Below are 27,567 nucleotides of genomic sequence, written 5' to 3'. Positions count from 1 at the left end.
AGGCTTTCCACGCTCGTCTTCCAGGTTTTTGTGTGAATGAACTGACCGTACGTAAGCAGTAAGGTGTCCTCAAACAGAAACACACTTAACACAAGGTTATGTCTTGGTCGGTTGGCAACAATACCATGACCAGGGGCTGGCAGGAACCTAGCCTTGTTTCCCTGGGAGCAGGGGGTCAGAATTCACTGAGCCAGCATCCACGGGGCCACGATGGTGTGTGACCCCCGCCGGGCAAGGAAATCCCCCACATTTGTTCAGAGTCCTTCATTCCTGTCTCCTCCACTTTCTCCCCCACTTCCCCTCCACATGATCTAGTGACCGGTCTCCAGGGACGCAAACCATGCCCGACACTCAGTAGGTGCTCAGTTAATCACGGACTTGATATGTTCACCAAATGAAACCAAAACAACTCCTCTGTTCTACAGTCTAAAATCACACAAAAGAATGACATGTGAACTTCTGAAATTCACTTCTTCCTCTGTTTGGAAGGTTGTGTCCTGTGTCACACCGCTTCAGTCCCCCAGGGTTTGCTTTACCAGGTGCACGTACCGTCTGATGACTGGCATCTTTGACAGACAAGACCATGCACCAGGGTTACTCATGAATGGGGGATGGAAAAATCTACTGAAATGCACTTTCATGATTTTATAAATTATTTCAAACTTGATCCCTTGTCACCTTAGGATTACTGAATCATGTTCAGTACATAACCAAGAAGCCATTCAGAAAAGGAAGAACCAGATCGAAAAATGAAAGATGCTTCACTCTCTGTCGGAAGTTGGCCCCTTAAATAATTTGAGTGGAAAGATTTAAAGCAAGAAACCACTTTGTTATTTCTGAAGTAGTTTTAAGAGAATCATACTTTACCTCTCTTGTGGCATAGGCTTGGCAGTTCCTATGGCAGCCCTGAGTTTGGTTCCTGATGTGGTATGAGAAGTTTGGTCTGAAAAACCTGTGGTGTGCAATTCACCCTGAGGAAGAAACTTTGCTGGCAAGTTCTAAATAGTCAAATGCAATAATGATGATAATAATAATAATAATAATAATAATAATAAAAAAATAGTCAAATGCAGAGAATAAGTAATTAAGTAAATGAAAACCCATGTGAGACCAGGCTGACCCATCCTTGGTTGACGTAACCCAGCGCACCACCACATGGCGATCCGTTAATACATTTGCCCCTCTCCCTGTGGGCACGCTGCAACAAATAATATCACTGGGTTAGGTTAACAATGTGTTCCATGCAAGGGCATCATTTTGTTTCTTAATATAAGCCTTTAGCAACCAAAATACAACTGTCCTGACCCATTTGAGCAGCAGTAACTGAAAACCACGGACCGGGCAGCCTGAAAACAGAAGAAAGGCATTTCTCACAGTTCGAGAGCTTGAGAAGACCAAGACAGAGGCTGTGGCAGATTTGACAGTGAGAGTCTTAGTGCGGACCGTCTTCCTGGTTCCTAGATGTGCTCTTCCTGCTGTGTCCTCAGGAGGAGAGAGCTCTCTGGGTCTCTTCTCTCAGGACACTAATTCTACTCATGAGGTCTCTGCCCTCATGGCCCAATCACCCCGCAAGCTCCACCTCCAAACACGATCCCATCAGGACTTGAGTTTCAACATATGAATGTTGAGGGGTACAAACATTCAGTGCATAGCAGTAATGTTTGGGGACCATAGCTTGAAGGAGTTTAAAAATGAATGTCTCAAATCAGTTTGATGGACAGTTTCCTTTAGGGAATGCCTTGGTTATAAAAACCTGGCTCCTGCCCCCAAAGGTGGACAATTCTGAAAGATTGTCCAAGCCCCAGAGTCTCCACTAAGTTGGCCAAGATCTTCACCGGGATGAAGGGAAACTCAGCTTCTCGGCCCACCAGTCCTGTCCCCTTCCCCTGCAGTCCACAGACATGGACCCAAGAGCACCCCTAACCATCTCAGGACACATAATTTGATCCAGTTCCATGGATCTGTGCCCAAACCCGCCCCATCAGGGACCTGGACACACCAATGTTCTTTTCTAAAATATGAACCTGATTTTCGTTTCTCTTCTAGTCAGCTAAAACCTTGATCCAAACACTAACCCTTTCTCAGATTTAGGTCAGTTGGTTGTCATAAGTCCTCAGTTCCAAAACAAAACCAAAATTTTGTTTCAGGAGATTATGCAGCTTTTCTTATTTCTGAGTGGGAGCAATGTCCTTCTGGTGGTCCATCTCCTAAGCAGAAGCCAGAAGGTACACAATTTTAAAATGTTAAAACAAAAAGGAAGGAGTGACTTGTTCTACCAGCTACACAGATCTCAACAGTGATCCTTACCATGGACAGAGACACACGAAGGGCAGAGGCAAAGGACCCAGAAGGACAGACACAGCCCGAGATGGGTCTGAGGGCTTCCCCGTTTCAAAGCACCAGCAATAAAGAAAGACCAGTTACTAGATGTCAGTAAAGGATGAACAACTAACCACCTGTCATTTGAAAAGTTACATGAATGTCTTAAATCTTTAGTGATCTAAATCACAGCTAACTTTTGTGCGCAGAAAGCCAGTCTGAAATAAATGTGCACAAAACGCCATTATGGAGCTGAGAACTTCCTTAAGTCACAAAAGGAAAATTGAGGAATTCGATGAACATTAAAAATTCCTTTATGACAAGATACCTTTTTATCTGGTATTTTATTTTATTTTTAATTTTTTATTTCTTTTCAGCATAACAGTATTCATTGTTTTTGCACCACACCCAGTGCTCCATGCAGTCTGTGCCCTCCCTAATACCCACCACCTGGTTCCCCCAACCTCCCACCCCCCGCCCCTTCAAAACCTTCAGGTTGTTTTTCAGAGTCCATAGTCTCTCATGGTTCACCTTTAATAAGGTTAAAGTCACTGGAAAAAATTAGAGAGACATCAAAGCTCAGAGAAGAGTAAGATCTGCAGTGCATGTCACCTAATTGTGTACCCACGGTAAGGAAGCGTGCACCACCAAAAAATGGACAAAGGACCCTTTTAAGGAATTGGCAGAAAAATAAGATAAAAATGATGAACGCAGGCATGGAGGGGAACCATGAGCAAGCAGAGAAACTAGCTGAAGTAGCAAAGGGTTTATTCTTCCCTCATCATGTTGGAAAAGAAATTCTCTTGACAACACGGAGTGTGGTAGGAAGCAACCAACCCCACTGCAGGCAGGAAACCTGGCACACTGGGGCACCTCAGGGGGCACAGGGGTCTTCATCCCCTTGCCTGACTGAAACGGTGCCATGGCCAGGAGATGGAGTGTCCTGCCCCCAGCTAATCTTGGACCTGTCCGTGTGTGTCCTCTGGCCTGTGGCATGTCGGCTGGTGTGACAGGGTGGTTGAACAGCCCCTCTCGACCCTCTGTCTCCCTGATGATGTCCCCAGAGAAGAGCAAGCCCAGGCAGCTGTGAGCCTGAACCCTGGACCGAGGAACGAAGACACGGAGGTGAACCTGAACCCACCCAAGCCCAGCAGGGGCCTGTCCAAGCACCGCCAGCCGGGTATGAGAGCCAGGGAAGAGTGGGCATGAGTGCCGGGGAGGGCTGGGCGTGAGGCACGGACTTCTGTCGCTGTCGGGTCCCTGATAATGTTGCAGGACTGACTACTCCAACTGCTCTGGAAATATTCTGGCAGATTCTATTAAAATTAAAATTGCACATTCCCTATAATCTAGTAATTCCTCTCTGGCTATCTTATAGACAGAGTAGCAGCTATGCTAACTTGGAAAAAAATTAAATAAAATGGTTGAATAGTCATAGGAGAAGGATAAATGCCGGCTAATATATTCGTAAGATGAAAGGATGCATGAAGTGCACGTTAGGAATACGGAAAGATCTTGGAAAACACATCACTGCATGCAGAAAACGAACCGCAGAGCCGCAGAGCCATACGTATGGTGTAATACTGTTTGTGTTTAAAAAATGCAAATCAATACTCTAAATTTTTAATGAGTATGTGTTTAAAAATCATGTGGAGGGGCGCCTGGGTGGCTCAGTGGGTTAAGCCTCTGCCTTCAGCTCAGGTCGTGATCTCAGGGTCCTGGGATCGAGCCCCGCATCGGGCTCTCTGCTCAGCAGGGAACCTGCTTCCCCCTCTCTCTCTGCCTGCCTCTCTGCCTACTTGTGATCTCTCTCTGTCTATCAAATAAATAAATAAAAATCTTTTAAAAAAATCATGTGGAAAGATACAAATCCCTAGTACTATTTATATGTGGAGAAAAGTAGAATGCCCCATATTTGGGGAAGAGGTCAGAGAATAGAACATTTTACCAATGTTCTGATTTTTTCAAAGATGATATTCATATATTAATTATTTAAATATATATACTCCATGAGTGTGTGTGAGTGTGAGTGAGTAGAAAACTGGAAATAATTATGTCCAAACACTATCACTATTTCATTTTCTGTGGTAGAAACTCAAATGGTAGACAGATGATACACAGACAGACGATAGCTGGCCGGCTAGCTAGCTAGCTAGCAGATGACAGACAGATGATGCACAGACGGTGGGTAGGTTGTAATCTCTGGCCTGGACATTTGTCCCACAGCAGCACATCTTGAAGTGAGGAAGTCAAGAAAGCAGGTGCCAACAATTCCTTTTAGGAGAATAAATAGGGTCCAATATGGCTGGGGAGCGGCATGCCTGTTGCTTATAGAACATCTAGATAAAGAGAAGGGGACGTGAAGACAACTGCTGGAGAGACCCTCCTGATGAGCTGAGGGGCCGGGGGTCTGGAGCACACGGAGGGCTCGGCCCCGGAAGGTCTGCCTTTGTAAGGAGAGCAGAAGGGGCGGGAGTGGAGGAGACCCTCAGACAGTTCTCTTCCCAGAGGGCTCCAGGCAGCAGCTGAGCCTGACCTCCCACGTACAGGGAGGAGGACACGGGGGTTCCCAGGAAGGAGCCCAGGCCCCCCACACTGCCCTGAACCTGGGGGGGTGTGCTCTTGCTGGCATTTTTGGTCCCCTGCTGTCACAGCAGCCCCTGCCACAGCCGTGCTGGGAGCAGAAGCGCTACTCGGAACAAAGGAGGAGGAACACACTCTTACTTGCTGGTGTTCAGTACTAATAAGAACTACTATTGTTGCTGTTACTGTGCTGATGCTATTATTGCTACCAGTATGAGACATTAAATTCATACAGACTTTAATTGATTTGTTATAATTATACAATATTAATAACTATTAAATAATACTAGTTAAACCATTTCTGGTTTTCAACTATTTACTCTTGGAAAACTTACTGGCCTTTTCAAATCTAAAAGGTGGACCCTTCTTCCTCCCCGATATTTACGTTCTAGGTTTTATAAAGACAAGTGGCATTCACTTCAGTCCCAGATTATGGAAATTTGGCCTTTTTTGGGTACTTGTTTTCATAACATAACTTTTCTCCTCTAAATTATTAGGATAAAAGTTTTGGGGAAGAGAATACATCCCCCACTATGAAAGTCACAAATCAGCAACTTTTGAACATTTAGTAAACAATTGTTCATGCTTATTATGCTTATATGTTCAAAAGCAAGGAAAAATCGCAATGAAATTAGTTAAATACCATGTTACATGGTTTAACCCCAACTTACTTAGCAATTGCTGGCATGTCATTTTATTCAACTCCTTCCAGGAACCAAGCTGCTTACCAGTGCTTGGAAAGAGACAGATTAGAAAATAGTGTGGGCTGTGATACTTATGCTGTAGGGGTAGCACATATTATATGCTGTTTGTGCCATTTTATTAAAGGTAGACTGGTTCAGCTCAAATTCAGATTCAAGTCCCTTGAGATATGCAAGAGTCCAGGCTATGTCTTTTCACATTAGGAAACACTTGCTGAAGATCCAATCGTGATATCGTGACCTCAAGTTCACAGCCCGTTGGAGACAACCCAAAGCAAGTATGCCCAGAAAGACCTCAGAAGATCTGTTCTCAGGATGGCAAGCTTTCAGTTTGGGGGAGAAGTACTCTCTCCACCACAGCACCATTGGAATGGGGGCCATTCCGCTTTCTGCTCTGGACTTTCTGAGGCCTCCATCTGGCCTCCGCAGGGCAGGAAAAGCGAAGGTGGTGATCCTGGCATGGAGTCTCCATGTTCCAACAGCCATGTTGGAAGCATCAGAAAAAATTCTTAACTCTAATTTGGATTACAGTCATCGTCAACCTTCCCCCCAAACATGTCACAGGCTTATTTTGAATGAAATTAATTATTCAAAGATGACTGTTTTCCTACATAGTTATTCAATTCTGCAATCTAAGATGGGGTGAGAATTCGCAAAATGTTTTGTCCCAATGGAAGAACAGCATTTCATCCAAATAAAACATATGGTCTAATGACAGCCTGAATCTTAAAACATTTCCATTTTAATTTCTGAAAGTGTCAAAAAAAAGTCAGTGTGCTTTAATGAAATAAAAGTCAGTGAAGATCTTTTTCCCAAGGTCTTACAGTAAAACACAGGGATGAAACCGTACGTGGAGCCTCTTTTCCATCTCGACTCCAGGGCTAGAAAAGATCTGCCCTTGATCGTGAGGTTTTAGACATGAAAGACTTTGAATCTCTCCAAGCCCAAGATGAGCGCAGAATACTAATGTGGGCCCACGTGACACAGTAGAGAAGTAAATCCTTTATTTTAAACTGTTAGTGGCCCATTTTCCTCCAGCTCCATAATACAAGTCCACCCCAGAAAGAACTACGTCTGCATCAGGCAGCTATTATTAAATAAGCCGCGCTGTGTGTCTAACTCCCTGCTCACCGAGGGAACCTGTTCTCCCCTATAACAACACGTTTAATCAAACACTGACTTCAAAGCGTTTGTTACGGTGTCATTAGAGAGGCATAGCTGGCCTTTTTGCTGGGATGCAGTGAGCCTGGGTGTGCCGGGCCCCTCCCAGCCTTCTCTAACTCATTCCTCGGCAGGTGAAGACTAGGGAGAGGAAATTCTCTGGAGTTGGAGCCCGCATCCCCGGACAATGCACACACCATGGGAATATCCTGAACTTCCCCAGGGTTCCTCACAGTTCGGCCCGCCAAGTTAGACCTGCCGGGTGTGGGCCTTCCTGCGAGGAGCGATCGTGGGAGGGTGTGGATTCGGTCTGCCGCTCAGGGAATGTGTTTGGAAAATTTTTCTCCTGACAGCACAGCTTGATGGAGCCCAGAACCGATCTCACTATCTTCTTGGCCCACAGGCTCCTTGACTTCCATGTTGGATGAATGCGTGTAGTCAGCAGTCACTCAAGGTGAGAGTCTGAGCCCCTCGATCCCTCAAGCCCTGCACTCTCCCACGGAGCAGAGGCTGCGCCCAGGGTCATTCCCTGTCCTCCGTGCTCTGCTGGAGCCTCTGCCCTGCCCACTCAGCCCCGCCTGCAGGAGCCTCCCGGGTGGGTCTCCCTCTGCTCTCTGCACCCCCTGTGTGTCCAGCTGCCCCGTGAGTAGGATCCTCTTTGGAGTCCCTAGAAGGAAACCTCTGAAAACCTGGAGTTTCTGGGCTCTCTCCCATTACATTCTGGCAAGAATGCTGGGTTCCAGGCAAAGGATTGACCAGCCATAAGTCACCCCAGAGCCTACTCAGGGCAGGCTCTATTCCAAACACATTATATGCACCATCCCTTGGGCTCCTGAGCAGCCAGTGGGGTGGGCAGGGGTCAGAGGATTGAAACCCTCCCTGAGCACACACTTCGCTGCACTGAATGATCACATCCGGTTCACCCCTCCCCCACCCCTCCTGACAAAATCTTCCTATTTCCAGAACTCACTGAATTGGACCAGGCAAATGGAACCGCGGCCATGAGTGGGGGACGGTGACCAAGGGCAGGCAACAGGGTCCCCACCACCACCTGGCTGTCTCCCTCCCAGTCAGTTAGTATACAGAGGTACTACTATTTCATGCTTCAGAAGCATGAGTCTCTAATCATTTAGGACATTTTACTCTCCTATGAAAGATACTGAACTCTCCCTCCATCTCATAATATTCCAAGAAAACAAAAAATTGAGTTTATAAGGATCCACAATAGTAGACACGATGCTGCAGGAAACTCTCAGATATAACTTTATTAGCAATGGGAAATGAAAGTCAAACTCACGTCCTCAGTCTGTGCTTACAACATTATTTTTTTCTGATTATAAATATTCATTATTGAAATCTCAGAAATACAAAAAACAAACAAACAAGTATTAATTTTACTCTTAGTCTTTCTACCCAGAGAGTTTCGACACTTTGAAGGATATTTTCCTCTCTCTGTGTTCACATATATTTTCAAAATAGATTTTAAATCATACTTTATGTAGATTGTTTATCTCTAATATTAGATTGTAATCCTATTACAGTGATATCAAGCTATTTAATGTTCTCTCCTTTTAATAGCCATGTAACACTCCATATTACGGACATAAGACTGGTTTCTGTAACCATTACTACTGTGTTGGTCATACGTATATCATTAAAATATTAAATATCTTTGTTTTCAATCCTACTTTTTTTTGTTTATTATTATGTTCAGTTAGTCAACATGTAGTGCATCATTAGCTCTTGATTGCACGTTCAGTGACTCACTAGTTGCGTGTCACCCGCAGGGCTCATCACATCACGTGCCCTCCTTAACGCCCATCCCCCGTTACCCCGTCTCCTCACCTTCCTCCCTGTTTTTTAAGATTTTTATTTGTTTGGCAGAGAGAGACTCAGTGAGGGGGGAACACAAGCAGGGGGAGTGGAAGAGAGAGAAGCAGACTCCCCCCAAGCAGGGAGCCCGATGTGGGGCTCAAACCCAGGGCCCTGGGCTCATGACCAGAGCTGAAGGCAGAGGCTTAACAGACGGAGCCGCCCGGGCGCCCCTCACCCCCCTCCCTCCTTGAACCCTCCGTTTGTTTCCCAGAGTCCAGAGTCTCTCGTGGTTTGTGTCCCGCTCTGATTTCTTCCCACTCGTTATTATTCTCGCTATTACCCTCCCTCCCCTTCAGTTCTCCGTCCTATTCCGTATGTTCCACATCTGAATAAAACCATATGATAATTCCATTTCTCTGCTTGGCTTAGTTCAGTTGGCATCATCCCCTTCAGTTCCATCCACGTCAATGCAAATGGTGGGCGTTCATCCTTTCTGATGGCAGAGTCATGTTCTATTGTATGTATGGACCACATCTGCTTTATCCATTCATCTGCTGAAGGGCATCTCGGCTCTTCCCGTAGTTTGGATATTGTGGGCATTGCTGTTAGGAACATGGGGCTGTAGGTGTCCCTTCTTTTCACTACATCTGTATCTTTGGGGTAAATACCCAGTAATGCTATTCCTGGGTGGTACAGTAGCTCTATTTTTAACATCTTGAGGAACCTCCACATTGTTTTTGGAGTGAGTGTACCAGCTGACATTCCCACCAAAGGTATAAGGGAATTTCGGGATATTTATTCACTCACATTCTGTATCATGAATACTTCCCTAGGAAAAGGACTAAAACCCTCTACATAAAGGATACACACAATGAACCAACATAAAGATGGAAAATAGATCAGAATTCCCATCATTGCACCACAAACCTGGATGGGATGTGTGGTGGATAGTTGAACCCATAGCCACTGATTACATGAATTTTAGGTGACAAACATGAATAACAGAAATGAGCGGTATTGTTAGCAGTCTTTCAAAAGACGTAGGGTACTGGGATTAAGAACAAAGACAGATTAACTCCTCAGTCAAACAGAGGGTTGTCATGTCTGTTGACATTTCAAGGTCACTGTCCAACAACAAACCAGCTGGGTGGTGTTGACCTTGTTCCCAGGTCTTCAAATATCAGAGAACACTGTGGACTCAGAAATGGAAGTGAGATGAGTAGTGCCTCAGTGTTGATTTTATTAAAAACAAAACAAGACAAAAAAAAACTCAAGAACTGTGTAAGGTGGCAACAAAACCACATGTTACGTACCGGTTACTACAGAGTCTATAACCCTGTGGCGAGCTGTTCCTGGTTCTGTCAAAGATACACTCAAGAATCCAGGCTTTGCTGATGTATCCACCCCCTGCCAAAGTGAGTGTGGCTTAACGGGTAGAATGGCCAGAAACGATTGTCTGGGAACCATGCCACATGCAAAGCCATGGATGCCAGGAGCAAGGCTGCTGCCACGCTCCCAAGACACAATCCAACTATTGTGGTAGCCTCAGGACGGCACTTAACCTCCTGTACCTCAACTCCATCAGCAAGTGGAGGTGGTGGTGATAAGAGCCAGGCTGTTGTCGCACAAAGGCGTGATTTGGATTTCAGAGTTAGCACGTGAGAACCTTTGATAAAAGGCAATGTGTGAACACATTGTTGAACGCTGTCTGAGAAATGGCATTACTGTAATCCTGAGCGCTTGTAATTGCAAGATCCAGGGTAACTAAATGTACATTTCTGTGGATTTTTTTTTTTCCTTCCAAGGACTTATTTCCATTTTACTTGGTTAAAAGATTTGATCCTGATGATGTGTTTTGCTGCTACTTTTATTTTAGAGTACATTCCTTTGGTTTTCTTTAAAAATAGAAAATGCCATTGAAGTCTTATTTAGGAATAACAGGATTCCACTACCATAGAGCTGGAACACTTGGTCTGAGTATCTACAAAGTATTTTTTAAATGAATTCAGTCAGTGTGCAATTATATTCTCGTTATACTTTATTTTCCACATTTCACCACATTTTACCAAAACTTCTAGATGATGGTATTAGAACCAAGGAAAAGACACCATACAGCTGTGTCTGTTGCAAAATTCAAGTTGATATCTCATTTCTCTAAATTGATTATGAAATAGATTAATAAAAATAATCACATCACAATAGGAAAAAAATATACAAAATCACTCCAAACATCAGTGAACCTTGTTTGAAATGTCGAGTTGATATTCTTGTTAAACCCAAGGAAGTCATACAAGGGATTATAATTTTCTTAAGTCTCTTGTTCAGTTGACTTGGGAAATCTGTGAAAATACCCTTTGTGAAAAAGGTGTGGAGCTCTGCTCAGCACATGGGCGCACACGTCGTCCCAATAGCAGGAAAGCAAGGATGGCTCTCTTGACCGTGACACGAGTGGGCCAAGTGACTTTTGAAACCTAGAGATAAATTATTTTTTTTTACACAGACAGAGGTAGAGACACACATGCGCACACACACACACACACACATAACCCTTCGTCATACACATCTATGATGTTGTTTTCTGATTACAAGTGGGGTTTGTACGGCCATTTCATTTCATTTGTACAGCCAGATGCAAAGATAAATTTTGTATTAATGGAAGTTTGACACTGAATCTACTATAAATGTAGTTTGCCATTAGGTATGTTTCCCTATGCTCTTATCATTCTATAAAAGTCACGGGAGCTTTTGTAGCCTTTGTGATGCCTCTCTGGTTAAGTAAGAAAATTTTTGGTGAACAATAACATTCCACCACAACCATGAAGGATAAAGAAGAATTCGCTGTGTTTGGAAAGCATAACTGGAACTTAGGACTATAGAAGCCTACAGTCTAAGAGAATGGGTCAGGTAGAGGTCGTACTTAATTACATATTAGGGAAACCCAGAATCACTTATTGTCCCTACATTAACTTTGGGATATGACTTTGAACATGAGCAGTTACACTGTCTGTGTTTTCATCTCAAATTTGAAAATCTGGTTGACCTGATTCCCAGGAGTGTTGTGAAGTATTCACTCAGTAACTTTGATATACTTCAAAAACATGAAAGTACTTGGCTTTAAGTGTGAAATAGGAGATGTGTTATCAAAATAATTAGTTACACAATTTTGGAAATTTTGCAAGTCTCCTTCACCAGATAAAATATCTGCTAAATATTTGACTTAGTTCCATGGGAAGAAATATCTCCCTCCAGATCAGCTGTGTCTGTCTGATCTTAGTTTTAACTTTCATTCCAATACTAAATTTAAGTTTTCTCATTTTTTTCAATACCAGTATCAGTGGAAACCCTTCTCTTCAAGGAATTCCATCTAATTGGGTCAAACTCCTAATTCTCTGTCTAAGGGGAAATGCATTTTCTGCCCAGTATTTGTGGAGATCTCCTGTGGTTTCTGACTCTCACTCTTTCCTGGACTTAGCTCAGGCCACACTGCCCACCAGCCCTCCAAGCCAGGTTTCCTCAGGAATATCAATCCCGCCAGGCATTCGTTTTCTTGGAGGTTTTGCCTAGGTCAGGAGATGGTGGGTCTACCGGACCATGAGCCACCCCAGCAGGGTTAATGGCTCTCCATAGGGTCCCATCTCCGGGGTTGATGCTGAGCCTTCATCTTCTCACCTCCCTTCCTTCTTCTCCCTTTTCTTCTTCAAATCTCCACTATTTCCTCCTGGTGGAGGCTTCTTGTCTCTTCATTTTCCCTTTTCTTACCAAGATAGCCCAGCAAAACGTGTTGCTAAAAGATAGCCATGGGCTTGACAGGGAAATCCCTTCACTCCCTTAGGAGAAGGGAGCGCCACAATCAGTGGTTGATTCTAGACAGCACATAAAAGAACTCTAATATTTTAAAATAATTCGGCGATTTATACTTTAAACTGTGGATAAAAAAATGAATTTAAAAATGAAAATCTAGGCTTCTCTCTTATGCTTTGTCTTCAAGGTCATAATTCAATTGCTATTATTCTGAGTCCGCCTGTCATCTTATGTTGAGATACCCGCTTCTCTCTCTCAGATCCTGCGCTTAGTCTTGGAACTTATTCTGGAGGCTGGCCTATGTAGGAGGTTCTTTCATTTCCTCTTGAGTCTGCCAGGTACACATAGAAGGGTGATGTTTTTGAAAACTTCTCCCTTTACAGACCCCTTCTCTCCAGGATATATGGGACTGTCTCTGCTGTGGGGTGACCTTTGTGATGGCTGTAGAGTGGATTCTGCAGATGGCCCCATACTGCCTACTGTAGACCGTGTGTCCACTTCACCCTGCCCCTCCCGGCTTCTCCTGCCCTACTGAGGGGTGAGACTATCACACACATCACTCAGTTATCACACAATCTGAAGAAAATATCACTGAAATTAATTCATCAAAAAGAATATTTAAAAAGAAACCAAAATCATGGATCCTAAGGGTAGATAATGTTGACAAGAAACACATACAGGAGATGGTCTAATGTGAAACTTTACTTCACCATTGGAAGAAAGGTAGGGACCCTCCCTGCAGATCAATGGCCCTTTCATTTCATAAATTTAATGTATTTACTTGGTAGGAATAACTTCATGATTGATTAGTGTGATATATTTTTCCTCTTTTTGTAGCTATTAAAGACACCAGCTACTACCAAGGCCCAAATAAAAGTATTACATTACATACAATGTCATCTTTCTCTTTTACATTTATTCATTTTATATATATTTTAAAACACTCCCTGAGGAAACTACTATGGAGATCCAGTTGGGGCAGAAATGTTTCAGGTGCCAAGATTATAAGAGTGTATTTCCATAAACACTGCAACCATAGTAAGATAATGTTTTTGACAATTCCACTATAGGTTAGCTGGTCTGTAACAGAGGTCACAGCTTCAAACAGTCCCAAAGGGATGTGAGGATTCTTTGAGGATTATACTAGATGTTTCATCCAAGGACACAAAGGGATCATTTAACTGATTGTTTAAGAAAGGCCTAGAGACCATGGAGTTCTCTGTATGAAACTGGGCTCTGGCTTGTTGTAACTCTTCACCCATGAGGAAAGCCCTTTAAGGAACTTAATCAACACTTTAGGATTGCCAAGCATATTTATTCAATTAGGGCTTCGGGGCACTAAAAATACACTAATAGGTTGAAATATTGTGGCTTTCCAAACATAATCTTTTTTTTTCTTACATGGGCTAAAATTACCCTTAATATTTAACAAACTTATAATAGTGTCTATGTCCACACTCTTAAAGAAAAATAATTCTGACACTAAAGATTGTTAAAGCATGAAATTCAGAACAAGGAAACCACTTACTGATAAAACTTGATTTAGTGGGAAAGTAAAATAAAAACAACACAGATTCCTAGTCATGCTTCCATCTAACAGAGGACCCAGAGCTGGTGTGGTCACCGGTAATAGAGTGCTATGTTTCTATTGCTATCTTTAGAGTAATACAAGATCCATTCCTAATCCAAAGCACTTCTGAGCTAATGATAAATCTAAGATAGAAATGTTTAGTATGAAACAGATTGCCAGGTGCTTAGCAATAATGTGTTATTTTAAAAGGTGTTCTTGATTCTATCAGTAGTTACAGGCTAAATTTAGTTAACAAAAAGGAGCCTTTCTCCACCACAATTGTGGGTAGCAGAACAAAGAAAAAAAAAAAAAAACAAATAGGGCCACCACTTTGGAAACAGAAAGGCATTCTTACACCATCTTACACCATTCCACTAGAAACTCTACTCTTTCTAGGAAACTTAGTGCTCAATTTAGAAATGGCAGAATAGAGAAGCATTTTTTTTTTTTTTAAGGAGCATATATTACTTTGTATTAACATTTTTGTATTTTTCTGGTAAATCTGTTAAAAAATGCTGGATCATAGGGGTAGTTATATTTTTAACTTTTTTTTTTTTAATTTTTTATTTTTTATAAACATATATTTTTATCCCCAGGGGTACAGGTCTGTGAATCACCAGGTTTACACACTTCACAGCACTCACCAAAGCACATACCCTCCCCAATGTCCATAATCCCACCCCCTTCTCCCAAACCCCCTCCCCCCGGCAACCCTCGGTTTGTTTTGTGAGATTAAGAGTCACTTATGGTTTGTCTCCCTCCCAATCCCATCTTGTTTCATTTATTCTTCTTCTACCCACTTAAACCTCCATGTTGCATCACCACTTCCTCATATCAGGGAGATCATATGATAGTTGTCTTTCTCTGCTTGACTTATTTCGCTAAGCATGATACGCTCTAGTTCCATCCATGTTGTTGCAAATGGCAAGATTTCATTTCTTTTGATGGCTGCATAGTATTCCATTGTGTATATATACCACATCTTCTTGATCCATTCATCTGTTGATGGACATCTAGGTTCTTTCCATAGTTTGGCTATTGTGGACATTGCTGCTATAAACATTCGGGTGCACGTGCCCCTTTGGATCACTACACGTTGGTGGCATCACAATTCCGGACTTCAAGCTCTATTACAAAGCTGTCATCATCAAGACAGCATGGTACTGGCACAAAAACAGACACATAGATCAATGGAACAGAATAGAGAGCCCAGAAATAGACCCTCAAATCTATGGTCAACTAATCTTCGACAAAGCAGGAAAGAATGTCCAATGGAAAAAAGACAGCCTTTTCAATAAATGGTGCTGGGAAAATTGGACAGCCACATGCAGAAAAATGAAATTGGACCATTACCTTACACCACACACAAAAATAGACTCAAAATGGATGAAGGACCTCAATGTACGAAAGGAATCCATCAAAATCCTGGAGGAGAACACGGGCAGCAACCTCTTTGACCTCTGCCGCAGCAACATCTTCCTAGGAACAACGCAAAAGGCAAGGGAAGCAAGGGAAAAAATGAACTACTGGGATTTCATCAAGATCAAAAGCTTTTGCACAGCAAAGGAAACAGTTAACAAAATCAAAAGACAACTGACAGAATGGGAGAAGATATTTGCAAACGACATATCAGATAAAGGACTAGTGTCCAGAATCTATAAAGAACTTAGCAAACTCAACACCCAAAGAACAAATAATCCAATCAAGAAATGGGCAGAGGACATGAACAGACATTTCTGCAAAGAAGACATCCAGATGGCCAACAGACACATGAAAAAGTGCTCCATATCACTCGGCATCAGGGAAATACAAATCAAAACCACAATGCGATATCACCTCACACCAGTCAGAATGGCTAAAATCAACAAGTCAGGGAATGACAGATGCTGGCGAGGATGCGGAGAAAGGGGAACCCTCCTACACTGTTGGTGGGAACGCAAGCTGGTGCAGCCACTCTGGAAAACAGCATGGAGGTTCCTCAAAATGTTGAAAATAGAACTGCCCTATGACCCAGCAATTGCACTATTGGGTATTTACCCTAGAGAAGCATTTTTAAGATAAATTAAACTTGTAGCTGGTCCAAGATGATTTCCAGGAAAATGAATTTTAGGTAGTTTTTCCCCCCATTTTCTTGTTTGCTTCAATGATACAATTGTGATTAGATATTTTGTAAAACATTTAAGAATGCATGCAAAAAAGTAAAAGAGACAGATCAACAGAGCCACCAAATACTAGACCAATTTCAAAAGAAGAAAATTATACCCACTAAGATTACATACTAGTGAGTTCAATAAAAATGTGGTGAAATTATGGATGGTGAGATAGTGGTTACTCTCCATTTCTTAAAGTACATATTTACATATGTACATTTCATACAGACAATGAACAATGGGTTAATCAATACCAAATAAGTTAAAACAAACCTAATTTGAAGTTATATTTCTAATGTGACAGATTACAGAAAAGTTATGGAGACATTGATTCAAAAATTTACTGGAAAGTAAGCTTGGAATATACTTGTTTGAAGATGTTACTCACTATTAGAAAGTAGATTCTTGGGGGGAGGTGGTTCATAGGTTTCTCACTGCCTCAAGGGGGAGAGTTAGGCATTGATCACTAGGGCTTCTTGTTTACAAGTAACAGAAATTCATTGTCCAAAATAAACAAGGGATTTCACAGTAAGAATTTTTGGAAGATGACTCAGAGATTTCACAACTGTTCTAAAAGAGTGAAGTGCAGAATTCACAGTCACAACCTTGTAGTGGCACATGCCTGGGCTCCTACACGCTTGGGATGAATAACCCTCCAACTGCTTCCTCCGTCGCGGCATTGCTGGCTCATGTGCAAAACCCCAGGAGGCGATCCCATTGGCTGAGCTCAGACCATGTGCCTTTCACCTTGACCTTAGAGAATATCAGTAAAAAAAGGGAGGAAACACATCTGTCCCCTGTGCCCTCATCATCTTCCCACAAAGACTGTTCATAGTGGAAGGCAAATAAGTATCCCCCACAATGTACTATTTTGATTCCTAGAAGTGGGATGGATGTTTGCAGCAAAGCCAACAAGCTTTCACCACAAACGACCAATCAAAGAATAGTTTAAAGAAGACTTAGTAGGTGAAAAATTGATGTAGAATTTAACTGGGGTGTTTCCTGACTTTAATACAGTACTTGTCACAATTAAATCATGTAATACCGTGAGTTGAGCAAAGTGATCTATTGTATATATGACCCAATTGTTGCGTTCTATGGAAATGGGCTGTGTAGCCACTGACTCAAAAACTGGATTTTCTCACAGAAAGAAAGGAGACAGACATCATGTATGATGATGCAATACCTAAGGGAAGAAAGCACTGAGTGAGACAACCGAAGAAAAACAGGAGATGAGAGGGAAGCAGAAAACTGAGAATGTGAAAATCTAACCTGGTCTCTATCACAGAGAATCATCCCCACTCCTTGAAGCCATGCCTGATGCTAAGTGGAGGGCAATCTGAAAACATCATCTGGCTAGTTTATACTGAGTGATGTCTATGAGGAGCACCTTCCTGTAGATATATGACAAAGACCTCTGAGCATGGGCAGGGGAGATGTCAGGAGAGCCATATACCCATGCCTGTCCTAGGGAAGAATATTCTTATAAGAGGAAAAGAAGCAATTCTTCTGCACTACATGGACACTGGAATATTCCAGGTGCCACATTTTTGGAGATATTTCAAAAGAGATCATCGCAGACACAGTCAACTAACAGATACTATGACAAAATAGAAACCAATAGAAAGTTGAGAAAATTGGAATTATTGTGACTGAGGAAGAGAAGATGGCATTACATGAGTTGTTTTGTTTTGTTTTGTTTTGTTTTTTCCCCTCAAAGGCTTGAAGTAGGATTCAGTAAAAGATTATCATTTCTTTATTTATCTACTGTCCCATCTTTGTGGAAAACCAACTGTCCCCACATGTGTATAGCTTCCTCTAAGGTCCCTGCTCTGTTTCATTCCTCCCTCCCCTTTGTCCTGGTACTAGTATTTACCACCCAAACTATTATACCCTTGGAATAACTCCTGATATCTAACATTAATAAGTTCTGTCTTATTTTCAACAGTATCTTGATTAGTCTTGGTTCTTTACATTTTCATGTTCTAGAATCAGCTTGTCAAATCCCCAACACACACACACACACACACACACACACACACCCCATCACACACACACACCCTGAATCTGTTTATATGTGTGGAAGACTGCTTTCCCATCTTGCTCTACCACTCATATGCCCTGCTTTTTTTTAATCTCAGTGTTATAATTTGTGCATTTAATGTTTAAAAGTTTGAGTTCATAAATTCTATTTTCCTCTGGGTCCAGTTGGCCACTAAGCTTATGCACTGAGTTATATTAAATTTTAAATATTATATATCATAGTTTTAAAATGCCCATCTGAATGACTTTACATATTTTTTTAAAGAATTTATTTTTTTTTAGATTTTTATTTATTTATTTGACAGAGAGAGCTCACAAGTAGACAGAGAGGCAGGCAGAGAGAGAGGGAAGCAGGCTCCCTGCCAAACAGAGAGCCTGATGTGGGGCTCGATCCCAGGACCCTGAGATCATGACCTGAGCTGAAGGCTAAGGCTTTATCCCACTGAGCCACCCAGGCACCCTGACTTTATGTATTTTAATTCCTTTTGATACTCATCTTTCTACCCATTTTTCCCCATTTTCTGCTATCCTCTTTACCTGGTTAATTTGTTAGGGTCCGTGATCAAAGGAATGAGACTGATACAAAGTGAAGGTCAAGCAAAGCTTTATTTTGCGCCAAGCATCAAGAATCAAACTGACCTGGGTCAAGGCTGTCTCTTACGAAAAGCCGATGACGATGATCCCGACAAGGTCACTCCCAAAAAGGCTGCTCCAGATGAGGCTGCTCTAGATGAGGCTGCTCTGCAGATGAGGCCGCTCCGTGATCGGAGCCGCTCCCAAGAAGAGGCCACTCCAAACAAGGACAAGGCCACTCCCAGGACGAGGCCTCTGCTCAATGAGGTTGCTTCCCGGACAAGGCCGCTCCCAAGGAGAGGCCATTCTGGACAAGACGGCTTCCCGGAGGCCGCTCCCGACGACGAAGAGTCAACGAGGACAGCGACGATGACACGGAGGACAACCCGGATGACACAGACTCTGCTCCCCACGAGGCCACTCTGACAAGGCTGCCACCCAGAGGAGGCCACCGCTGCGGACAAGGCCGCTCGTGGCTCGGGGTGGCGAGGCATTTTGCAGCGAGGCTGTTGGCGTCTAGGGGCTGTTGGCATCTCGGGGCTGCAGGCGTCGGGACCGCTGACCGCTGGACCGCTGGTGTCTTAGGACCGCCGATGTCTAGGGGCCGCAGGTACAGACAGCTGGACCGCTGATGTCTGGGAGCGCCAGAGGCGGGAGCTCTGGAGGCGGTACCGCAGGCGGCGGGAGACTGTCGGCGGCCAGATCGCCCGCGGCGGTTATGGCTCTTACAAGAGCTGCTACAGCTCCTCCACTCCGCCAACCCTTCCGCCCCGTGGACACTTCCTTCTGCGCCGGCCGCAGCTCTCCTGCTCTCCTGACAGCCTCGCAGCAACCTTTATGCGGTTGGGTGAGCCCCGCCCCTACACAGGTGGCCAATCGGATCTCAATCCACCCTAGTGGATATAGGCGCGCCGCACCGATTGGATGTCTCCACCCGGCCTGCCCCGCCCCCACATCCAGGGTCCACAAGCAAGTTCCTCTGGGAGGAGCGGGCCCTTACAAATTGCAGTCCTTTATGTATATTCTCCAACATCTGGATCACACTGGATCTGCTTTTCTTGGTTATTTCATCTCTTTGTGATCAAACACAACTTCCTTTTCCTTTGTCTAATGATTTTTTTAAAGATTTTATTGATTGATTGATTGATTTGTCGCACAGAGAGAGCACAAGCAGGGGCAACGGCAGACAGAGGGAGAAGCAGGCTCCTCACTGAGCAAGGAACCGAATGTGGGACTCCATCCAGGACATTGGGATCATGACCTGAGCCCAAGGCAGATGCTTAACTTGCTGAGCCACCCAGGTGTCTAATGATTTTTGATTGTGTGCAAGAATTGTGGATGAAATATTGCAGAAGCTCAAGTTTGTATTGGTTTTGCCCAGAAGGAACATTGGATTTGTTTTAGACATGAGTTAGATTGCCAGCCCATGACCTGGATCCTGATGAGTCTTAGGTTCAGACTTAATCACAAGGGGTCTGTTTCATTTGGCCTTTGCCCCGAAGGCACTGGGAGCACTTCGGATTGCTGAACTCCGCTCTTGAGTGTCAGTTCAGTGATACCTCCACCCTGGCTGGGCATGCTCTAACAGCTCTCCTGGACTGAGATCTCCGCTCTGCCTCCCATCAGCTGTTCTCTGCTGGGGTTTCTGGAACTTGACTTGCACATGTGTTGGATAGTCAAAGATCCAAGAATTCTTTTGCAGAAATTTTGAGATCACTCTCTGTGGTGAATTTTTTTTTAATTTTTTTCTGTTTGCTTGTTTGTTTGTTTTTTCTGGTAGCTAACCCCCATAAATCACAGTCTCCTTAGCATTCCCAGCTGCATACCTAGTCACACTGCCCTGTGAGACTGTCACACTCTGCTTGGGCTCTTTCTGCTTCGCCAAAAATTCGGAAGATGCCATCAGGGAGAAAACCTCTCAAATGCTGTAGTGCTGCATTGGTTATCATCTGATGATTATTGACCATTGTCGTCCAGTTTCTCGGTTTTTATACCTATTGATGGCCACAGAGTAAGTCTAATACCAGCCTCTCTGTGCGGGGATAGCTGAAGGTCCACACATGTATATAAATGTCACATACATCAGAGATATGCAGACCAGGCAAGACTGAATAACTTCAATATTGAAAGTTTTTTGTTTGATTTTTATTTTTGGTCAACACTCAATACCAATATCAAACATACCAAAGTATATCAGCACCAATACCCTCCCCAAAAGGCAACTAATGCATGGCATCCAAAAGCCAATTATCTAATGAAAGAAAAAGTACTGACATTTTTAAAATATATATATTTTATTTATTTGAGAGAGAGAGGGAGAGAGGAGAGTACAAGCAGGGACAGAGAGAGGGAGAAGCAAAGACCCCACAACACAAAGTATCTGACACAGGCCTCAGTCCAAGGATCCTGGGATCATGGCCCAAGCTTAAGGCAGATGCTTAACCAACTGAGCCACCCACGCACCCCAGAAAAGAACTGAAATCTTAAAGGACACTTCATTTTCATTTTTCTCTCATCAAACCATCAGAGTTTATAGTGGTTATAATTCCCATTGGTGATGAAGTTGAAAGAAAAGTAGGAAACCCTCATTTCTTGTGGTTCAGTGTATGAATTAGGGCAACATCTTTAGGGTACAATCTAGTGACATATCTCTGATTTATTCTAACAATGTTAATACTGTTGTCCAAACAATTCCATTTCTAGGAATTTTCTTGAGGAGCTAGTTAAGCATGTATTCTAAGCTGTAGCCACAAAGACGTCCATCTCATTATCGTATATTTGAAAAGGAAGAAACTGGAAACCACTTATTAGAGTAGATTGTGTAAATGTAAGTCCATTAAGAAAGAATTTAAAGCATAGGAAAATTTGCACTTTTTAAGTAAAAAACTATAAAATATATTAGTCTATGATGTTGTTTTGAGGGAATAAATACATATGGGAGAATTGTAGGTAACTTTACATTATTTTTATAAGTACTCCCATTATTTCCATGATTAAAGATCTATTGTTTTTGAGGTCGAAAAATATTATTTTATATTCCAAAAAAAGAAAACACCCTCAAATGCTAAGTTACAATATAAACATAAAATTCTCTGAGTTTTGACAGAGAACATGAAAAGTGTTTTTTGTTGTTGTTGTTAATAAGAAATCTCTTTAAAGTTGTTTTCTATATAGTATCCTGCTGGTTAATTCTTCTTCATTTCTTTTCCTTCTTTTCTGATAAAGTAAATAGGTGATAATCAAAGAATAAAGCAAACATTCCAATACATTGATTCATTGGATACATTTTTGGTGAACTATTTTTATATTGGTGTTTTGGTTTGTAACACCCCCCATTATTCAGATAAGCTTTCATTAAATTTCCCAAGTATGTGATTTTTGAAAGTTTGAAGCCAGTGATAGAACTCTAAAGGTTTTGCTGTACTGAAGACAAGTAGCTTAAACCTTGCCTGCTTCCAATTCTGATGGTATTTTTCTAATCCTTGCCTTTACTGCTTAGGTATAAATTTAAACAGTAGCTTAAATTCAAGCCACCAAGGGCTGGGATAAATACGTCTTCAGCTGCATGAGATATAGGAAAACAGCATGTGAGAATGAAGTACAGAAAGTAGTGTCTCTATAAAAAAAAAAAAATGACAGAAATTGAGTTTGAGAAGCACACATGGAGATTTTTCTTCTAAGGCCATTTTGATTAATCTAATCCACCACGACAAATTCACAATTCAATATGAGAGGTAAGGGTGCCTGAAGATGCCCTTTACTATCATCCGGGGGGAAAAAATATGTTTAAGTAAGAGATGAAAACATGGCCAGCCTAAGTGTGCGATAAGGATCTGAACTGTGGCTGGCGCGATAATGTGCAAGTGACAGCTCGCGGGAGAAGATGAGGGCGCCCCGTGCTCTCGCTGCTCACGGGGACCAGGACAGACTGAAGCCAGCTCCCTACAGTAAATATGTTCCTTCCAGTATTGGGGGGGGGGCGGTGGTGACGCAAGTTCCTGCGTGCTTCTGTTGTATGCCCAAATCAACACCTGCAGAGATGTCCTTATTAAAGTAATTATGCCCTTGGGTTTTCTGACACTATTCTGGGTAGAATATTGTTGAGCTTCTGAGAAGCAATTGTTACAATTTGCTCAAAAAATGAAATTAAAGAAGAGATCATTAAAGCAGAATGTAGAGTAAATCCAGATCGACTGAACTAATGTGTATTATCTTTCTCTTGTTTTCCAGTTGATTAAGCTTGATTTTCTTCCAATGGTTTCAAGTCTTTTGTTTTTTTTTCTTTGCATTTTCTGAAGTCCCTTCAGGTTTCATCGACCCCCACAGCTACCCCCACCCTACCAGACATCCATCCAGCATTAAATGTCCTCTGTGGCCAGGCACTGGTGGCATAAGCCGGTAAACCTCAGCAGCTTTGTGCTCTGAGGAGACACAGGCAGCACACACGGAAGTCAGGACACTGTTAGAGGATCATGAAGTGATAAGCGTTAGGGAGGGAACCATGGGACATGATGAAAACAGCATGCCAAGGACATGTGATACTTGGCGAGCTTCAGCCATGAGCCAAACCAGCTCTGGGAAGGAGGGAGAGTAACGTTTGCACCCAGACCTGGAGTGGTGGGAGCCCAAGGAGCCCAGGCAGAAGTAGCAGAGGGAGGCCATGAAGCAGAGCCCTTTTCAGGAGCTGAGTGAAGACAGCTCTAGAGAAACTCAGCACAGAGAGACCAGTCTCACCAGAACCCACAGGGTCCAGCCAGCTACGGGAGCTCGTCATGGTATTAAGCCCGGTGAGAAACGACTGAAGGTGTCGTGTACTGGAACAGAGTCCTCTGATTTTAATATTTACGAGACCTAAAATTTCATTCCTGTTTGCACACACACACACACAGAACACACCCTGCCCAAAGTCAAAGCTGGCAGGCGAGGCAGCCGGGCCTAGGATGAGGAGGGCAGGTCAGTACTGAGTGTGCTGCCCAGGCCGACTGGTCGTGCGGAGCCCCTAAGGCCGGCACCACCGCAGAGGGCCGTTCGGAGGAAGGACGGTGATGCTGACCTCGGCAGCTGGATGCAGACACGTGCAAGGGCAGGGCTGGCCATGGGGCGGGGTGGGGGGTGCGGCGAGAGCCGCCTAAAATGCAGTTCTGAGTATGGGATGCTTGAAATTCCTGCAAAAAATCCAAGTCCAAGAGAATATGCAAAATAGATGACAACTGAATATATCACTTTAAAGCTCAAATAAAAGGTCCTAGCTGGAGTGCACGTGTAATGTGAGCGACTTCGTTGATCAAACAGGCTCCAGTCTCTTCATTCATGATAACTAACGCCGGCACTAGCTGGCCTCATTGGTCAAAGGTGAGGAAAGCCAAAACCAGAAAAGCAATTTTATCGTTTCATGGAAAAGTCAACTAGAGTAAACCCCCCTTAATTTTAAACTAGGATCACTCACCAAAATATGAGAAGAACAACTTGATAAGCCATGTGGTCCCTCCCTGGACACCAGCAGACATCCCTGGATTCTAAGTGTGCATGGTCTTTGTCTTGGTCTGTTCAGGCTGCTCTAACACATGATCACGTATTTTATTTGCCATTTATTTCTCTGAGCCCTGGATTCTGAAGGTCCAAGATCAGAGCACAGGCATGGTTAGTGCCTGGTGAGGGTCTTCTAGTGGTTCCCAGATGGTCACCATCTCATTGCGTGCCTACATAGCAGAGAGCAGACAGAGGAAGCAAGCAAGCCATCTCTTTCTGTAAGAGCATGGATCCCACCAGGGGGGCCCCACTGTGTGGATTTTTTATGGGGTCGTTCTTACTCAGGGAGTTGTCACGGGGTAAGGTGGGACAATGAGCAAGAAAACCGAGGTCCTGCCCCTGGGGACTCTCACCGCAGTGAAACACTCCTCAGATACCAGACAGTTCCGTGTCAAGGCCGGGGTTGGGGGAGCTTTGCCACAACTCCTATGAGCAAAAACAAAGCAAGATGGGGTTCGAATTTGAGATGATGATCAGGGAAACCCTTTCAAAGAAAGATTAATGTGGAAGAAAGCCTGGTGAAGACAGTAAGCCAGCACCGAGGACCTCATTTTCCAGTGGAGCCAAGGGTGGGACGGGCTTCGAGATCTGTTTGGAGCACGGCTACCTCTGGGGTGTTCTAGAAAGATGGAGGTGATTCAGATGAGCAAAGCCTTTAGGGGGCCTGCCCAGGTGAGGGGCGGAATCAGATTACTGCAGGCAGGGAGATAAAAAGAAGGAAGGCAGTGGGTCACCAGGTGGTCACGGAGGTCAGCAAGAACAGGGTCATCGTTGACTGCGTCATGGCTCAAGCAGAAAGTGCAGGGTCTTAGCACTGGTGGGGAGAATGTGTGTGTGTGCTATTAAAAGAATATGAATCACTAAATTCTACCTCTGGAAATCATATTTAAAAAAAGGAATATGAGAAGAAGCAATAGCAGATCCTGACAAAACATTTTCCTTTATTTTGTGTGTATCCGTATCTCTAGCCAAGTCCATATCTACATTGAGATGCCAGTGGCTGCTCGAGCAGTCTTCCCCCGGGGTTCCCAGGACCAGAAGACACCACCTCACTGTGGCAGCCGAACTCCCAGAGAATGTACCGTCTCTTCCTGTGTTCTCACTAATTCCAGTGGGCTGTGTTTGCCATGTGCTGAGAAAATAAAAAAACATCACCAAAATCTGTTTATGAGTAATTATTCTTTCTTACATATGGTAAAAAGGTTTATATAGCTCTATATACTTAGTTATATACTTTATATAATTTATTACACATATATTTCCCTGTATAAAACTGGGAAACTGTCATAATGGCAGTTATGATCTCCAATGTCTCATTAGAGATAGTCCCTTCCAACCATACTATATGCTTTAAGTATTAACTTTATAAAAATCAACCAAAGAAATGCTTCCTTGGCTACCTCAAGGCAATCAGATGTTTTCAGGCCCAAACAAGTTAAAATACGTGGTGAGAAATAACACCTTTCCCTTTTACAGAAATCCCCTGTAATCACATCTAAATCACTTATACCCACCCAGCAGAGTCAGGGCTATTTAGAAGCCAAATAAAATAATCACCGATTTACTGTTCTTCAAGCAATGTGTAATTTAAAGTAGCGATCACATTGATTTCCCACTTTAAATACAAGGAGAAACTTTGCTCTTTATTTAAATATAATTAGATTTGTGCTGTGGACTCTGAGCCCTGGTGTGAGGGGGGATGGGTTGTTCTAGTGCTGCTGAATAGAGAGATGTGTCTTCATTTTGGCCATCATTGCTAGCTTGAAGACGCTCCGACTGTTCGCTGGCACATTTTGCGGAATCTCCAGGAGCACGAGGGAATTTGCTCAGGAGAAGAACTGAAATGTCTCTGCTTCTCAAGCACGATCGTGGGTGTGGAACACGGTCATGACCGCCAGACATCATGGGTCGTTTCTACCTGCTCGTTTTCAAAGGCGTACATCAATGTGCATGAAGTGACACTACGTGAAAAATTTGCATCTGAAGGAATCCATCCACACGGTGACACTGGCCATGAAAACAACAGATCCGGGAACAATCCTCAAGATCATAATTATTAACCAAAAGACTGTTAAGCCACGCACATATAGTATCCTGTTTTATGATCGTCTCCGGCTCTTCCTCTCAAGAACATTCATACAGTCATTAAAATATGACAGGAGAGGCCTTCATTGAGCTGTTGAAGGACTGTGAACACTGAATCCCTGTGTGTTTGTGACGAGACACATATCAACTCCTCAGCCCTGAGGATACCATCTCAACCTCCCACTAGAACATAAATAAATAAATAAACAACCAAAGGACTCATTTTTTGCCTCCAACAAGGTGCTCATGTTATTCTTTGGCCAATGTGTCACCCAAAATAGCAAAATTAAAAAAAAATATGTCTAATCTCTTGTTTAATGTATCCTTAATTTTAAACCCTCGAATTTGGGGCGGTAAGCACTCACTTACCTGCATACACCAGCCCCCTGTGCGCCCTTCGGACTCTTCTCAGCCCAGCGAATGCTGCGTTCAGACAGCGGAGCTGGTGCCAGCCTCCCCTGCGAGGTCCCTGCGGCCTCCTCCTGTAACTCCCATCTGTCGCTCCGAGAGCTTCGGGGACACGTGGGCCCTCCTGCTTTAGGTCAGGGGCCCTCCCTCCTCTCCAGCTTCTGGAATCGGACTCCTTGGACCCTGTGTACAGTGGTTGCTAACTCTGATTTTACCCTCGTGCCGTGTGGTGAGTCCAGACTTCTCTTCCATGAGAACCATGGTGATGTGAGCGCCACCGCCATCATGGCAGCCCGTGTACATCCCCAGGTCAGCAAGGGCTGCGTGCCAGGCCAGCACTGTCCCGTGCAGTCTCTCCATTATTTCTTCCCGTGGCCCTGTAAGATTCTGTTCTTACTGCTGTTGCATAAAGGAGGAAACGGGAGGCTCGGAGAGGGTGGGTGCCTTGTCTAGGAACACATGGGTGGTAAATCCAGACCCGGACTTTGGACCTGACTCTGACCCCATGGCACCCCACACTTGCTGCTCCTCCCTGATGTGCTAGATCTCCCAACACCGCCTACAGTAGATGCAGGTAGGACATAGCAAAATAAGTACGTGCTTGTGGAGACGTGAACCTTTTCCTTGGAGGGGCTCTGCTCAGCGACATGTTCTCAATACATTCAGATTATCAGCTCGCGGAGGGGAGCAGAGCTGAGATGGCTGCTTGAGATCAGTGTGCGATGGTCGGAGCGGGGCCTCCCCAGTGTCCTGGAGCAAAATGTCTCTTTATGGGGGAGCTAGGTCCCAGGACATGAGCACGGCTCAGTCTCCTGGGATAATCGAGTGG

Source organism: Mustela nigripes, chromosome 12 (genome assembly GCF_022355385.1).
Source record: "Mustela nigripes isolate SB6536 chromosome 12, MUSNIG.SB6536, whole genome shotgun sequence".
NCBI classification, from domain to species: domain Eukaryota; kingdom Metazoa; phylum Chordata; class Mammalia; order Carnivora; family Mustelidae; genus Mustela; species Mustela nigripes.
The sequence above is the reverse complement of the archived record's forward strand: the minus strand, read 5'-3'. Positions refer to the sequence as shown.